Here is an 18,337-nt window from a genome sequence, read left to right as displayed (position 1 = left end):
ATTCACACAAAACAGTGATGAATCAGTTTTACACACAAACCTGCGCATCCCTGTTAAGTAATGAACATGTAGGACTGTGTGGGTGACTGTCCCACAGCATCTAGCCCCACATGTTGTACTCAATTTAGGTGGGACTTGAGTGATATATTCTAGGCGTGCATGCAGGTCAAGGCCAGAAGGGTGTTTGCATTAAAGAGGTTGATTTAGAAAATGTGTCAGTGGGATCTGATGTTGATGGTTGTCCACAAATAGAAACATGAATGTAGATGTGATCGTCAAATGGTTGGCTCACTCCTAGTTGGCAGGCCTCCTTACCTGTGTCACACTGACTAAATCCATGTACAGCTGGACAAAGCTTCATGGTTGTACTTGATGGTTGAAAATATGTATTGCATGCCCATCCCCCCTGAGGCACAGGGTTAGGGGGAACAAATATATGCAGCTAGGTGTGATGATCAAAGTGTAGATGACAGACATGTAATTCAAGCATTCTTCTGTACCGAACTACAATGCCCCCTTATGATTACCAACTGCATACTATCCTGCCAGTTCGATATACAAATCACAGGTCTTGTGTGTCTTGAATTTGATCCAGAAGATAGGGATTAGTTGGCCTGGCACATGTTGAGTACTTTCAGCATTTTTTATGTGACCAATAGCACTACGTATATGCACAGATCAGTTAATTAAGTACACACCTTGTTGTGCATTGCTGTGCTGTTAGATAGTTGATGGGTAGGCTGCAGTGGCATGTCATTCCTCTGGGACAGGCTATCATCTGTACTGTGATTTGGATTGCTTGTGCTATTTGTGAGGAAGGGTTAGATTATCATCTGTACATGTATCAGACAATGATGTCATTAATATTTGCCTGTCTCTATTTACAGCTGCCCACATGAATGCACACGAAATCTGTGAATTTCAGCGGCGGGCAGTGCAGTACAGACCCATCCTCGATACAGAGGCTGGGTACCGTATGATGGCTTGGCGGTATCTTCACAAGAGAGCCACAGGTGTTTGGAGGGCTTTTAGCCAAGGGGGGCCAGCATTGGCAACAACAGCAGCCACCACACCAACTGCAAGCACAGTGGACACTGGATTGACAGCCACTCCAGCAGGACCCTCAACCTCATCAGCCCAATGCCCCGTAGCAGCACAAGCTGCACCACCACCTCCAACCACAGCACCAGCACCTGCAACACCAAAGGCAACTCAGACCACCACAGCTGGAGTAATGGACATGTCAGCACTGCACCACCTCCAACGTGACATGCAACGCATGATTAGGCACATGGACAGTCTAGAGCAGGAGGTGGCCCTCAACAGCAGGAGACGGAGATTGATAAAAAAAATACTGAGGAGGGCAAATCTTTGAGTTTATTGTTCCTCACACCTAATTCCGTCCCCTCCCTCCTCTTTCCTCATACTGTTTTTTAGTGGGTTTAGGGGGCTTAGTGAAAGGTTAGAGTAGGCTGTTAGTTTAGTTAGGATAAGTGGGTTAGGGGGTGGGGGTAGTTATATTATTACATGTTGGTTTGTAAGTATGTGGCGGTTGATGTTGGGGTTTATGTGTATTTAAAAATATATATATAAACATATATACATATTTGTTTATTAGTTAGTATGTGTTTAGGTTAGTATATGTTGGCCTACACGTGTCCCGTCACATAAGGGCATCATATAAGAGTGTTACATGTGATAAGTAAGTTTAGCTTAGGGTAATTAGGGCCAGTTGTGGGTAATGTATAGTTAGGATAGGTTAGGTTAGTTTAGGTGTTTTACATAGTTTACGTTTCCTTTCATACATATATAATAACGTTTTATGTATTCCTTTACAGTATGTGTCATATGCTTGGGGATCAGGGCATTTGCATGAGTGTACAGTGTCAAATTTGTGTTTGCCTGTGTGTTCCATCCTACATCCACATCCCATCCTTGACGTGGTTATTCCCACTTCCAAATGAGCTGTTACATTGGCAGCTACAACAAAGCTACTTCTCTATGGATCTGCCATCCATTGAACCCACCACTCAAGGTGAGTATGGTTCCCAATGTATTGTAAAGGTTGGTGTTAGTTTAAAACCTGTCATCGTTTGAGTCCTGTGTTGGAGTCTTGGGCACTGTGGAACGTCTGCCAGCAGCCTGATGTTTATGTGAACTCTGATAAACTGAGTGGTGTCATAATCTTATGAAGTTCAGTATACATAAATCACACCTATGATTTATTACATTGTACTCCCAGGTGACGTTATTGTCCAAACACTTGTACACATCCATTCGTGCTGTATGGTGTGTGTGTGGGATTAAAGTTTTGAGTCATATGTCACATATACAATGATTGTCTTGCAGGGGATGTGGGCAGCATTGAGTTTCATCTTGTAGATACTTTGGGCCTGACATATACATTTTCTAAAAAGCATTATACTGTTTGTGATGCTTTAACTTCAGAAATAAGCCAAAGGCAGCACAGATGATGATAAAAGTCCAGACCCTTGTACATAGATATCAGCCCACATTCTTTCCACACCAGTAGATTGACATGCTGTGGCCATTGACATGTTGCATGCATCATAAAACTCCTGCACAGTTGATGTGTCACATTTCAGAGAAAAAAAGTGGTTGTGTAGGCGCTGTTTATTTTAAAGTGTTGCTGTGCAATATTTACATAGTCGAGGATTGTAAGTCCATTAGTGTGACACATTCTATTGTGACACAAACACAAGTGCAATGGTCAGGGACATGTCATTAAACATGCTGTAATGGAGTGTCATTCAGTGCATGAACATTAATTGCCAATTAGGTGGTGAGAGACAATTGCAGTTCATAGTGGTAAGGTAAAAAGTGTGTTGGAGAACAGTGCATGTTACCAACTGTAGCAAGACTGGCATTTTATCAAGCACAGGACATAGGACAATCACTGCCCATGTGGCATGGACTGGTGCTAGCGGGTACTCCTACGGGTGAAGGTGATCTGTTCCACTTCTTCATCTTCTGATGTGTATGTAGTCTCCTCTGCCCTTGGTGGTGGTGGATTTGAGGCAGCAACACACACTTCAGTGTTTGAAGAAGTGGACTCTGAATTCCCAGTAGCTGCCAACTGTGGGGCTATTAAGGGCACAACAAAATTATTGAGTATAGCAGCTTCATTGCTGTGGTAGGCAGTCCGGTCGGCCCTGAAGGGGTCATGATTGTAGTCATGCATGCAGTGAAATGTTTTAGATGCCAGGTGCTGTGGCAACTCCCTAACTGCTGTGGTGAAGTCCCTCACACACTGTTGTAGTCCTTGCACTAGGGATTGTTGGACTTGAATGGCTGCTGGCTGTTCTGTGGATGTCATCATGCACATGCGCAACCCCTCAAGGCTGGCTGCCATATTTTGCATCCCCGCCACACCTTCTTGGATAGCTTCCGCTGTACTCCCACCACTGTCCTTTCAAAGGTGGTCCCAGTGTCATCAGAGTCCTCAGCTGTGTTTGAGCTGGCAGGTCATACTATTGGGGTGTTGGTTGGACCCTCTGTGATGTCTGCTACATCTGTGCTCCTCCTTGCGACTGAAGGTGGGGTCTGGAGGGTTCCCAGAACATCTTGGAGGGTTTCCTGGCAAATGGTTGTCAGCTCTTCATCTATGTCTTCAGGGTAGTCTAGGACAGGCATATTCACAAGACAGCCATTATAGATATTGTACAATTAGTGTGTGGGTGTTGTGGCAGTTGTAACGTGACATCACGGACTTCCTATTAGTGGAACATTGTAATCTTGGTTCCTGTTCATTGTTCCTGTCATTAATATTAGCATTCTCACAGGCCTATGCCCCACCTGCAAGTCACATGTAGTGTGTGCAGTTTGGGGAATTGTCTGCGCCACATCCTCTAGGTGTAGGTTCTGCCCAAATTGTGTGTTGCCACCTTCTTGTCCTACTCAATCATCCCTCTACTTCCATTAGCATGGTGAGGCCTTGCAATGGCAGTTCGTGTTCGGATGCCACTTGCACCACACTTACCAATATGGGACTGACCCAGTCTCTGATATTTCACATACACCTATACGTTGCTGAGACCAAGCACATACTATGTATAGCATTGGCATGGCACGATACAGGTGTCAACATTGGTAGTGTGTCATGTTAATGTCCTCAATGTGTGCTACATTGCATTGCCCTGATGGGCCTGGCAGTGTTCCATTTCCTCTTATGAATGTGCAGGTGTGTTTCACTAGCTAGGCACATATGTCCTCCTCCTCAATGCTGTTGTCTTATCTTTATGACAGTTGAGATGATGCAAACTGCCATAGCAGCTATTGTAACACAATGCCCTGGATGGGCAGCATGGGTATGACATTACTGCTGTGTACTTCATAAAGTAAGTAACAATACATGATATTTATTGCACCTATAGACATGAGCATTTGACAGGATTTACACTTTTTTCGAAATTACAGGGGATTGATAACGCTGTCATCCTGAACCCTCTATTTTGGGTGTGTTTGATCCAAGGGCACCTAACTGCCATTTGCTACTTGACCAGAACACACAGCACTGGTGGTAGTGGCAACTGTTGTCAATGGTAAACTGTAGCTAGTGAGTTTGCCCAAAATGAGCTTATCTGGTTGTGTGCCATGTGCTGATGGCACTGTGAAGGTCTTCCAAATTTAAGGCCATGTGGTTGGTGAAACAAAGGTATTTTGAACTTAGCATGGTTGAAAAACTTTGAGTGTGTGGCTCCCAGGTCTCTGGCAAACTAGGCCCCTACCCTGGGCATTGGCAATTTCTCCTACAGCTGCCATATGGAATAATTGATTTCTCAGATTCATAAAGACCATTGGGGTCTCTGGTAGTGCTGATCTATCTTGGCCTCACTGCTAGTTACTGATAGACACTCACACTCTTTTTCGTCAAATGCATTGTAATTTGATTTTTGTGGGATTGTGGGAAACTGGCATAGCCTGTTTTAAAATCTTGGTGATGATCTTGGACTGGTAGGACATCTCTGCATTTGCATATGCTCCTACCAGGAAATGGCACACTTCTAGCTTTGGAATCCTAGTGGAGGTTTTTTCTTTACTTTACCTCCATTTATTAGTCCCTGAACTTTTTCATCACACACTTTATCACTTAACCGCTCTCCTGGATTGCATGTCGGATCCTCAACTAACTGCTGGTTCCCTACTCTTAAAGTCCTAGGTAGATTCAGTTTTTTTTTTTTCTATGATTTGCTCTGTGAGGCTTTTTTAAAGATTTTTTAATCTTGGAGTTTGTGAAATGTTCTCTTTGTTATAGTTCTGGAGAGCAGGTTGTGTTACGTACTGCGCTGGACTTCTCACCTCTAGATACCGGGTTGGCGAATACACCAAGGGGGTGATTCTAACCCTGGCAGTCGGTGTTAAAGCGGCGGCCAACCCGCCAACAGGCTGGCGGTAAAAAAAATGGGATTCTGAGCCTGGCGGGAACCGCCAACACAGACAGCCACCTTAACACTCCGACCGCCACGGCGGTACAAACAAACAGCGCGGCGGTCACCGCCAACAGACAGGCGGCAGACAATGTACCGCCCACACTATTCCAACTCACCAATACGCCACCTTTTCCGGGGCGGGAGCACCGCCGATAAAAACACGGCGGAAACAGACTACGGACGGGAAAACGCTCACCACTACGCACTCCAGGAGGAAGGAGGACAGCATGGAACCCGAATTAAACATCCTACCTGCTCTCGTCTACCTTCTCATCTACCACGAGTACGAAGTCCGGCGCAGACGACAACGGTGAGTACTGCACCTACGACACACGGGAGGGGGAGGACGAAAGGTTACGGGCACACACATATGCGAACCCCCCCCCCCCAACTATGTACTCACCAATGCAGAGCACCAAGTCACAGTGACACCACCCAAACACCCCTGAAAAATGCTAGGACATAATCATATTTGGAATAAATATTTATGTACCAAAAAGCTCCAGAAAATTATCGTACAACCATGAAAGATATTCACAACAAAACTAATGACATACACATCAGTGTATAACTGAAGTACCAAGTCCTGCACATCCTACGAATTCAGCATGTCCGTGGGCCAAAGTCTTGAGAAATAAGGGCAAAGCCCACACAGGAGACCTGAGTCCTTTGGAGAGAACACTGCAGGGGCATCAGATGTAAAAACTACAGGCACCTCAGGGGGAAGGGAAGGGGGGGGCACCACAGCCACATGAGTCCACGACGCCAGATCCACGAGGAGCCACCATGCCCACTGGACCATCCTGGGGAGTGCAAAGCCACAGTCTCTCAATGTCTCTACAGTGGGTGGGCTGCCCACTGGACCATCCTGGGGAGTGCAAAGCCACAGTCTCTCAATGTCTCTACAGTGGGTGGGCTGCCCACTGGACCATCCTGGGGAGTGCAAAGCCACAGTCCATCAGGTGGATGACAGTCTCCACTGGTCAAGGAGGAGGCATGGTGGGCACAGTGAACCATAAACGGTGCTTGAGACGGCGGTGCCCAGCGGAGCAGTGCTTGAGAGGAAGGGCCCAGCGGAGCGGTGCTTGAGAGGAAGGGCCCAGCGGAGCGGTGCTTGAGACGCCGGTGCCCAGCGGAGCGGTGCTTGAGAGGAAGGGCCCAGCGGAGCGGTGCTTGAGACGCCGGTGCCCAGTGGAGCGGTGCTTGAGAGGAAGGGCCCAGCGGAGCGGTGCTTGAGACGGCGGTGCCCAGCGGAGCGGTGCTTGAGAGGAAGGGCCCAGCGGAGCGGTGCTTGAGAGGAAGGGCCCAGCGGAGCGGTGCTTCAGAGGAAGGGCCCAGCGGAGCGGTGCTTGAGACGCCGGTGCCCAGCGGAGCGGTGCTTGAGAGGAAGGGCCCAGCGGAGCGGTGCTTGAGACGCCGGTGCCCAGCGGAGCGGTGCTTGAGAGGAAGGGCCCAGCGGAGCGGTGCTTGAGACGCCGGTGCCCAGCGGAGCGGTGCTTGAGAGGAAGGGCCCAGCGGAGCGGTGCTTGAGAGGAAGGGCCCAGCGGAGCGGTGCTTGAGACGGCGGTGCCCAGCGGAGCGGTGCTTGAGAGGAAGGGCCCAGCGGAGCGGTGCTTGAGAGGAAGGGCCCAGCGGAGCGGTGCTTGAGACGGCGGTGCCCAGCGGAGCGGTGCTTGAGAGGAAGGGCCCAGCGGAGCGGTGCTTGAGAGGAAGGGCCCAGCGGAGCGGTGCTTGAGACGCCGGTGCCCAGCGGAGCGGTGCTTGAGAGGAAGGGCCCAGCGGAGCGGTGCTTGAGAGGAAGGGCCCAGCGGAGCAGTGCTTGAGACGGCGGTGCCCAGCGGAGCGGTGCTTGAGACGGCGGGGCCCTGTTCAGCGGTGCTCTTCTGCACCGCGGGCCCTGTTCAGCGGTGCTCTTCTCCACGCCGGGGCCCTGTTCAGCGGTGCCTATCTCCACGGCGGGCCCTGTTCAGCGGTGCTCTTCTGCACGGCGGGGCCCTGTTCAGCGGTGCCTATCTCCACGGCGGGCCCTGTTCAGCGGTGCTCTTCTGCACCGCGGGCCCTGTTCAGCGGTGCTCTTCTCCACGGCGGGGCCCTGTTCAGCAGTGCTCTTCTGCACCGCGGGCCCTGTTCAGCGGTGCTCTTCTCCACGGCGGGGCCCTGTTCAGCGGTGCCTATCTCCACGGCGGGCCCTGTTCAGCGGTGCTCTTCTGCACTGCGGGCCCTGTTCAGCGGTGCTCTTCTCCACGGCGGGGCCCTGTTCAGCGGTGCTCTTCTGCACCGCGGGCCCTGTTCAGCGGTGCTCTTCTCCACGGAGGGCCCTGTTCAGCGGTGCCTATCTCCACGGCGGGCCCTGTTCAGCGGTGCTCTTCTGCACAGCGGGCCCTGTTCAGGCGTGCTCTTCTCCACGGCGGGGCCCTGTTCAGCGGTGCTCTTCTGCACCGCGGGCCCTGTTCAGCGGTGCTCTTCTCCACGGCGGGGCCCTGTTCAGCGGTGCCTATCTCCACGGCGGGCCCTGTTCAGCGGTGCTCTTCTGCACGGCGGGGCCTTGTTCAGCAGTGCCTATCTCCACGGCGGGCCCTGTTCAGCGGTGCTCTTCTGCACCGCGGGCCCTGTTCAGCGGTGCTCTTCTCCACGGCGGGGCACTGTTCAGCGGTGCTCTTCTGCACCGCGGGCCCTGTTCAGCGGTGCTCTTCTCCACGGCGGGGCCCTGTTCAGCGGTGCCTATCTCCACGGCGGGCCCTGTTCAGCGGTGCTCTTCTGCACCGCGGGCCCAGTTCAGCTGTGCTCTTCTCCACGGCGGGCCCTGTTCAGCGGTGCTCTTCTGCACCGCGGGCCCTGTTCAGCGGTGCTCTTCTGCACCGCGGGCCCTGTTCGGCGGTGCTCTTCTACACGGCGGGGCCCTGTTCAGCGGTGCTCTTCTCCACGGCGGGGCCCTGTTCAGCGGTGCTCTTCTGCACCGCGGGCCCTGTTCAGCGGTGCTCTACTCCACGGCGGGGCCCTGTTCAGCGGTGATCTCCTCCACGGCGGGGCCCTGTTCAGCGGTGCTCTTCTGCACCGCGGGCCCTGTTCAGCGGTGCTCATCCAGCAGGTCAAGGGAGCCAGACCTGGCCTGGACCCCCTGCTCAGTCGCCCTCGGACCGTGACGTTTCTGGACCCTTCGGGGACGGACTCCTGGCCTCCTTAGTGTCCTCCTTCCCAGCTGGGATGTGGCATGTGGGGTCCACCTTCTCCGCGCTCCTGCTGCCCTTCCGCTCTTTTGATGGGGCTCTCGGGCCCTTGCCTCCCCTACATGGTGTGGGTGGTGAAGTGGCCGCACATTGCTCCTTGGGGGCAGCCCTGTCGGTCCTCGCACGGCGGCCCTTGTTTTTGCGGGTCCTCTTGCCGGGGGGGGGGCTGGACGTGTCCTTGCTGCTGATCGATGTGTCACTGCTGGCAAAGGGTGGGCTCCAGAACCCAGGCACAACAGTGACACCCGAAGCTGGGCTGGTGGTGGCTGCGGTGCTCTTGGGACTCTTTGAAGATGGATGGGGGAGCTCATCGGGGGGAAAGAGGTTAAGGTTAGCCAGGAAAAGTTTTTTAGGGCCAAGGTAAAGGGTAGGAGAAGTGGAGATGGAAGTGGAGGTAGAGGAGGTGGTTGTAGGAGAGTCAGGTGTGCTGTCATTGGGTGAAGGTGCTGGTGCTGTAGGCTGTCGTGAGGTGGATGGCTGTTGGGTGGGTGTCTGCCTGCGTTTGTGTGTCTTGGAAGAGGGGGTGACAGACACAGTGGGAGAGGACACAGGGGACGTGTAAATGGCAGTGGGGGTGGTGACTGCACGAGTCTGAACTGTCCTGGAGGGTGAGGTGGTGATGGAAGCACTGGCTGATGTTGGGGTGCATGCAGGTGTGAGTGTAGACGTCACAGGGAGGGAGGAGGGAGACGAGGAGGAGGGGGACACAGGGGTGGCAGTGGCTGTTGGCATGTCTGCATCTGGGTGTTGCTTGGGTGAGTGTTTGTGGGATCTGTGGTGCTTGTGTTTGGATGAGCTGCTCTTGGGTGTTGAGGTGTGTGCAGGCTGGTCTGATGGTGTGGATGGGATAGGCTGAGGAACAGGAGACAGAGAAAGGCTGGAGGCAGTAAGAAGAGGGAGGCTGGAAACAGGGACAATGGGTGCCGTCAGTGCTGAGGCCAGAGCAGTGAACGCTCGTTGATGGGCAGCCTGACCCGAATGAATGCCCTCCAGGTACACATTGCTCTGTTGCACCTCCCTTTGCACACCCTGGATGGCATTCAAAAGGGTCGTCTGCCCAACAATGAGCGTCCTTACCAGGTCAATGAGCTCCGCACTGAGGGCAGCAGGTGCAACAGGGGCAGGGGCTGAGGTGCCTGGGGCGAAGGAGACGCGCGCCTTCCTGGGCGAACCGGCACGGAGCGAAGACTGAGGGGCTGCTGGGAGGGCGGGGCTGGTGCGCTGGGTGGCGGCTGTACCTGTAGAGGCGGGGGGCACGGATGTTGCCGCCACCCCTAGGGAGCTCCCATCCGAGGACGTGTCGCTTTCGCTGCTCTAACCAGCGGTCCCCGTCGTGGTGCTCCCCTCGCCCTCCGGATCACTGGTGCCCTCGGTGTCTGTTCCTGGGCCCACCGGGGCCTTGTGTCCTGCAGCTCCCTCGTGCTCCGATGCCAAATCTCCTCCGCCTGATGATGCTAATGCACACATGCACAAGAAGATGAAGAGAAAGGGTGGGGGGAGAAAAAAGAAGACCAGGTTGAGTGCATGCAATGTCAACACCGTTGGCGGAGAGGACAGACACAGGTGCCTAATGCACTAAGCCGCACATTCGGTGTACACTACTCAGTACTACTGACTAAGACAACAGGCCAAGAGACGTCAAACGTGCACATGGGAGATGCTGGACCTTCAATAGCTGTACTTGTCACCCTACCGAGGTGGGGGCCGGGGGCACAGGGCCATGCCTAAGGGAGAGGACTACACTACAGAAAGCGCCCTGGCCTAATGTCACCCACAGCCCTCCTCCCCCACCCAGACGCCTCCACTGCGCAGAAAGATAGGAGAATGTGCTGATACTCACCCCCTTGTGTCTGCTGTGATGTCTTAAAGCGCCCATCCAATTCAGGGTAGGCCACCGCCAGGATCCGGGACATCAGGGGGGTCATGGTGCGACTGGCACCCCTCCTAGGTTGGGAGGCCATCCCCAGGAGTGTTTCTGCGGTCTTCCTTGTTCCGCGGCGGATGTCCTCCCACCTCTTGCGGCAGTGGGTGCCCCGTCTGTTGTGGACCCCCAAGTTCCGGACTTCCTTGGCGATGGCACGCCAAATCTCGATCTTCTGATGGGCGCTGACCTATTTGACATGTACAGGGTGGATAGGAGGAAATCATCAATGACCTGCATGTTAGATGTAATTGGCCCCCCCCACCCACTTTGCCATATGGCACATGCTCTCATCTGTCGGGCGTTGCACTCCTCATTCGCCCCCCACCCCACAAACTTACATCCACCCCAATCCACACAGGCATAGCCCATTCCATGTGCACCCGGTGTACTCACTTGTTGGTCTGGAGGACCGTAGAGTAGCGCATACTGGGGGAGGACCCCATCCACGAGCTTCTCCAACTCTTCAGACGTGAAGGCAGGGGCCCTTTCCCCAGTCGCAGCAGCCATTGTATCTTCCAGACCGAGGTCACAGCAGCACCTGCAGTATAGGTCCTCTCCTGTGGATGATCAGGTCTCGAGTGATTAAGCAGATAGAAAATGGCGGTCACGCCCGCGGCGGTGCGTACTGCGGCGGTGCGTACCGTGACCACCGGCGCACTTCGTCATTGGCTCCTGAAACCCATAGGCTTCAATGTTAACCAATGCGGCTTTGCGCCGCGGTCTTCGACCGCCTACCGCCACGGTGTGCCCCGCCAGCGCATTGACCTCACATCCCATTGTCCCACTTCACAGGTCAGGCAGCCGCCATTTCAAGGGCCTACATGGCTTAATTTTGACTGCGACACACAGGCCTAGGCCTTGCATTGCCACACATACACGCCTTTCAACCCATTGCCATTCTTTAACTGTGCAAGCTGTCTGTACGTACCTGTGGTTTGGCTGACTCTGTGCTCCATGTTGTCCTTCCTAGGCACCGTCCGCTGGGACTTGCGATGAGAAGGAGGAATCCTCGCGTGTACCGACCGCTGGTGGACCTGTCGACAATGGAAGAACGCCATATAATACTTCGATACAGACTTGACCGTGCCACTATCCATGAACTGTGTGCCCAGCTGGAGCCAGCCCTGATGTCCCCCATCCGCCAACCCACAGGGATTCCCCCTCTGGTGCAGGTTTTGTCAGTCCTCCATTTTTTGGCCAGTGGGTCATTCCAGACCACAGTGGCCATGTCATCTGGAATGTCTCAGCCTATGTTTTCTAAGATTTTGAGCAGAGTGTTGTCTGCCCTGATGAAACTCATGCAGAGCTACATCATTTTCCCCGAGGAGGGTGACTTGCCTACAGTGAAGGGTGATTTCTATGCCCTTGGACATATCCCCAACATCATTGGTGCCATTGATGAGACCCATGTGGCTTTGGTACCCCCAAAAGACGATGAGCAGGTGTACCGAAACAGAAAAAATTATCATTCGATGAATGTCCAGGTGGTCTGTTTGGCTGACCAGTACATCTCCCATGTAAATGCCAAGTTCCCAGGGTCAGTGCATGACGCGTATGTGATGCGAAATAGCAGCATCCCCTATGTGATGGAGCAGCTACAGAGACAACGTGTGTGGCTAATAGGTGACTCTGGTTACCCCAACCTCTCATGGCTACTGACCACAGACAGTGAGGAATCCCAGGACAAGGGCAGAGGCCCCTGGGCGAACTAGGAGTATTATAGAGCGGACCTTCGGCCTCCTGAAGGCCAGGTTCCGGTGCCTCCATATGACAGGTGGATCCCTATTCTACTCACCAAAGAAGGTGAGCCAGATCATCGTGGCCTGCTGTATGCTTCACAACTTGGCTTTGCGACGACAGGTGCCTTTTCTGCAGGAGTTTGTCCAGATGGCAGTATTGTTGCAGCTGTTGAGCCTGTGGACAGTGAAGACGAGGAAGCAGAAGAAGAAGACATGAACAACAGGTACTCAGTGATCCAGCAATATTTCCAGTGAAACACAGGTAAGAATACAGACCTGCCTACTACATGTACTTTAACACTACTACCTCTCTACTGTCTGTTGTTTTTACCCAGTGTATGGTCACTGAGTTGTCACTTTCCCTTACGATTTCACAGATGTGGGTTCCACTGTGTGACATCTGCTTTGTTTCCTCATGGACTAGAGCTGTTTGACATAGGTATGTTGACATTACATTTGAAAGAGCATTTTGCCACTGTATTTGCTAATACACTATTTCGAAATCACAGACTCCTGATTATTTCGTGCTTTAAGGGTGTTTATTTAAGTGCTCAATATTGGAGGGGGTTGCAAAATGGTGAGGGGTGATGGTGGAGGAATGTCCTTGGCAGAGTCCAGTCTATTAGTCTCACAGGTGCATTGTCCAAAGGGGCATAGGAAGTGGAGCTGGGGCAGTTTAAGGATGGGCAGGGTGACAAGGTGGGACAAAAGGATGACAATCAGGGTGGTCTCATTTCTTGGAGGGGGTCTTGGCATTGTTCTCTGTCTTTGTCCTGGATCTCAGGGACCACTTCCGGGGTGGCTCTCCATTTGCAGGGGGTGGGGTGCTGGTGTGGTGGTCCTGTGGCGGTGCCTCCTGTCCACTAGCGCTGGCGGAGGTGGTGGGCAGTTCATCATCCAGGCTAGTGTCAGGGGCCCCTTGATGTGCCACAGTGTCCCTCCTGGTGTTGAGGAGTTCCTTCAGCACCCCTACAATGGTGCCCAAGGTGGAATTGATGGATCTGAGTTCCTCCCTGAACCCCAAATACTGTTCCTCCTGCAGCCGCTGGGTCTCCTGAAACTTTGCCAGTACTGTTGCCATCGTCTCCTGGGAATGGTGGTAGGCTCCCATGATGTTGGAGAGGGCCTCGTGGAGAGTGGGTTCCCTGGGCCTGTCCTCCCCGTCACACAGCAGCCCTCCCAGTTCCCCTGTGTTCCTGGACCTCTGTCCCCTGAACCATGTGCCCACTACCACTGCCCCCAGGTCCCTGGTGTTGTTGGGGTGGTGGGTTATCCTGGGTTCCCTGTAGTGGTGGACAGACTGCTGCTTGACGTGTCCTGGAGACAGAGGTATGGGCCCGCTGGGTGGGTGCTGTGCTGGTGTTTCCAGAGGGGGCAAGCTCTGTAGTGGCCTGTGCCAGTGTGAGTGGAACCGACTGTCCCGAGGTCCTAGATGGGCCGGGCTGGTCATTTAGATCCAGTTGGACAGAGGTGCTGTCATCACTGTGGGCCTCTTCTGTGGGTGGAGTGGACCCTCCTGTCCGGTGACGTTGGGTAGGGGTCCTGCAGGGGTGTAAAGGCATGATTATTGCATCTGTATGTGCCATGGTGTACAATGTGTGGGTGACCCTATACCCCAGTGCTTGCATTCCTGTGTAGGACCTTGTGTGATGATGGTTTAGGGGCGGTGCATGGGTATGTGCAGTGGCCATGCAGTGGTGATGGGTGTTCATTCTTTGGTGTTGCATGCAGGGCTGGGTGTTGGGATGGGTGGTTTGTGATATTGGGACATGGGTGAGGAGTAGGAGTGATGGGGGTGAGGACGAGGGTGGGGGTTTGTGATGGCATGAAGGTAGGGTGGGGGATGTAATAGTAAAGATTTGACTTACCAGAGTCCATTCCTCCAGCTACTCCTGCGAGGCCCTCAGGATGCAGAATAGCCAAGACGTGCTCCTCCCATGTTGTTAGTTGTGGGGGAGGAGGTGGGGGTCCGCCGCCAGTCCTCTGTACCGCGATGTGGTGTCTTGAGACCACGGAACGCACCTTCCCCCGTAGGTTATTCAACCTCTTCCTGATGTCAACCCTATTTCTTGGGTGCTGTCCCACTGTGTTGACCCTGTCCACGATTCTTTGCCATAGCTCCATCTTCCTAGCTATGGAGGTTGTTAGAAATGGGGTTTTTGGTTGGCAGTCAGGTTACCCCCTGTCCAAGCAAGAACCCTCACTCTAGTCAGGGTAAGTCACACACAATCCAAAATTATCCTGTGCCCACCCTCTGGTAGCTTGGCACGAGCAGTCAGGCTTATCTTAGAAGGCAATGTGTAAAGTATTTGTGCAATAAATCATACAATAACACAATATAGCACCACAAAAATACACCACACAGTGTTTAGAAAACATATATAATATTTATCTGGATAATTGCAGGTCAAAATGAATAAAGATGCAATATGAAATTGTAGAGATATCACTGAAAAGTGATATAAAGGGGGTTATTACAATTTTGGAGGAGGTGTTAATCCGTCCCAAAAGTGACAGTAAAGTGACGGATATACCACCAGCCGTATTACGAGTCCATTATATCCTATGGAACTCGTAATACGGCTGGTGGTATTTCCGTCACATTTGGGATGGATTAACACCTCCTCCAAAGTTGTAATAACCCCCAAAGTGTCTTAAGTCTTTAAAAAGCAAACAAAGTCTCTTTCAAGTACAAAGTACCTGGTTTAAAGTGGAAAATCTCTGCAAAGGGCCGCAGAAAAAGAGATACGTGGAAAATGTCAGAGTCACCAGATCTTCGGGGTCTGTGCATGTTCCCAACACGTCCACCACTGAACATCTCCAAGACTCTGATAGATAAATCACAGAGACTGAGAGAGTCCAAGAGGGGAAGAGGGGATTAGGAAGGGAACAGCTGGGAAGGAGACCTGTAGTAAGAAAATGGTTAGAACACACAATATGAAAATTATATCTCCTGAAATCAATACTAGACTATGATTCTAAGCCTAGTCACTCTGAAAACATAATCAATCTAAGAGTTAAGTTTAAAATGACTAAGTTTCAAGATGGCCGGATACCTGTAGGGGAATCAAGATGAATTAAATTAAAACTTTATTATTCAAGTACTTTCCTTTACATGAGAATCAGAAAAAACATGCTGACTAAATTTTAAACCAGTCATATAAATCCTGTTTTGAGAATATATACTAGGACCATACAATATGGCATCTAGAAACTCTGGCCTTCTGTGTACTCTTAAAATATTTCAACACAAATTGCGCATATTGCAGATATATATCTATATAGTAAACACCATAAAAGGATTGTGCACCACGAATAACATAATATGGATTCAGGAAACAAATCACATAACTTGTCAACTTGAATTTTATATAATAAATATCTTAGAATAGTAGCATACAATAAACAACATGAATTAAACTCGAGGAGAGAATCGTGCGTCTTGCCAATTCAAGTGTTACCATGGACAAATACCAAGAAATGGTAGCACGCAATGAATATCAAAGTCAAATCATCATTAATCGAATCGCGCGCCTTGCCGATTCGTAAAACACGATGTAAATGTCAAGGAATAACAGCTCACATTTAATAACAAGATCAAAGTACAATGAAACGAATCGCGCTTCTTTTGCCGATTCTTAAGCCACCATGTAAAATGACGAGAAATGGTAGCGCGCAATGAACAACAAAGTTAAATGCTCATGAAACGAGTTGTGCGTCTTGCCAATTCGTAAAACATCATGTAAATGTCAAGAAATAGTAGCGCGCAATGTACAACAATGTTTAAACACCATAAAACGAATCGCGCCTCTTGCCGATTCTTAAGCCACCATGTAAATGTCAAGAAATTTTAGTGCGCAATAAATAACAAAGTCAAACCTTTATGAAATAAATTGCGCATCTTGCCTATTTGTGAACTACCATATAAATGTCAAGAAATGGTAGCGCACAAGTAATCTGTTACTCATTTAAGAATTTAAACCAAGAATTTGAAAATTCTAAAAAACGGTGTCAGGACAGTCCAACCACCGTCTTACCGCCTGGAACAATTATCACCAAGGAAGGCCCTGGAAAGGGGCCACACCCTAACACACTCTGAAAACCTGCAGCAATACTTTGCAAAGGAAAAGTATTTGTAAGCATATTAAAAATAAGTTTTCAGGATTGAACTCTGCAATGCAAAAGGTTAAACCACAACATATAAGCACAATGCATAAATTACTTTGTTTTGAGGGTGCTGGGTTTTTGCATTTTAATCAGCAATAGAGCGCGTATTGCTCTGGTGTTGACAAAAATGGTGTGTGTCGATTTCACCCCAGCACACACGTTAGTTTTCACACGGGGAAGTCAGGCGTCGTTTTCCGGCGCGCAGACAGTCTCTTTCTGTGGTTCGTGGGGTCACCAGATGTCCCAGGGTCTGTGCGTGGAATGCTAGGCTTGTTTTCCGGCTGCGCGTCGTTCTGGTGGGCTGTGCGTGGAATCTTCTCCCTCACGGCAGGCGGCGCGTCGATTTCCTTTCTGGAGTCGGTGGCATTTGTCCAGGCGAGGCCGTGCGTCGAAGTTCCGGTCGCACTGCAGGCGTCGCGTCGAGCGGCGTCTTTCCGGATCGGCATGCAGTGAATTTCTAACCACGGTGCAAGCTGTGCATCAAATTTTTCGGCGCACAAGGCGTCCAAATGAAAAAGAGAAGTCTTTTTGGTCCTCAGACTTCAGGGAACAGGAGGCAAGCTCTATCCAAGCCCTTGGAGAGCACTTCAGCAGCAAGGCAAGAGTTCAGCAAGGCAGCAGGGCAACAGCAAGGCAGCAGTCTTTTGTAGAAAGCAGTCAGGTGAGTCCTTTAGGCAGCCAGGCAGTTCTTCTTGGCAGGATGCAGGTTCTGGTTCTGGTTCAGGTTTCTTCTCCAGCAAGTGTCTGATGAGGTAGGGCAGAGGCTCTGTTTTATACCCAAATGTGCCTTTGAAGTGGGGGAGACTTCAAAGAGTGGCTAAGAAGTGCACCAGGTCCCCTTTCAGTTCAATCCTGTCTGCCAGGGTCCCAGTAGAGTGTGTGGCAGTCCTTTGTGTGAGAGCAGGCCCTCCACCCTCCCAGCCCAGGAAGACCCATTCAAAATGCAGATGTATGCAAGTGAGGCTGAGTACCCTGTGTTTGGGGTTTGTCCGAGTGAATGCACAAGGACCTGTCAACCAAGCCCAGCCAGACGTGGATTGTAAGACACAGAAAGATTTAAGTGCAAAGAAATGCTCACTTTCTAAAAGTGGCATTTCTAGAATAGTAATATTAAATCCAACTTCACCAGTCAGCAGGATTTGGTATTACCATTCTGGCCATACTAAATATGACCTTCCTACTCCTTTCAGATCAGCAGCTACCACTTCAATACGGTATGAGGGCAGCCCCAATGTTAGCCTATGAAGGGAGCAGGCCTCACAGTAGTGCAAAAACGAATTTAGGAGTTTTACACTACCAGGACATGTAAACTACACAGGTATATGTCCTGCCTTTCACCCACACAGCACCCTGCTCTAGGGGTTACCTAGGGCACACATTATAGGTGACTTATATGTGGAGAAAGGGGAGGTTTAGGCTTGTCAAGTACTTTTAAATGCCAAGTCGAGGTGACAGTGAAACTGCACACACAGGCCTTGCAATGGCAGGCCTGAGACAAGGTAAAGGGGCTACTTAAGTGGGTGGCACAACCAGTGTTGCAGGCCCACTAGTAGCATTTAATCTACAGGCCCTAGGCACATATAGTGCACATTACTAGGGACTTATAAGTAAATTAAATAGTCCAATCAGGTATGATCCAAGGTTACCATGTTTAAAGGGAGAGAGCATATGCACTTTAGCACTGGTTATCAGTGATAAAGTGCGCAGAGTCTAAAAGCCAGAAAAAACAGTGTCCAAAAAGTGGAGGGAGGCAGGCAAAAAGTTAGGGGTGACCACCCTGAGGCTGTCAGGTCTAACATGTGTGCCCCCCCAGCTGAAAGTGGGGAGAGC

The sequence above is a fragment of the Pleurodeles waltl genome, chromosome 1_2 (assembly GCF_031143425.1).
Source record: "Pleurodeles waltl isolate 20211129_DDA chromosome 1_2, aPleWal1.hap1.20221129, whole genome shotgun sequence".
Lineage (NCBI taxonomy): Eukaryota > Metazoa > Chordata > Amphibia > Caudata > Salamandridae > Pleurodeles > Pleurodeles waltl.
The sequence above is the reverse complement of the archived record's forward strand: the minus strand, read 5'-3'. Positions refer to the sequence as shown.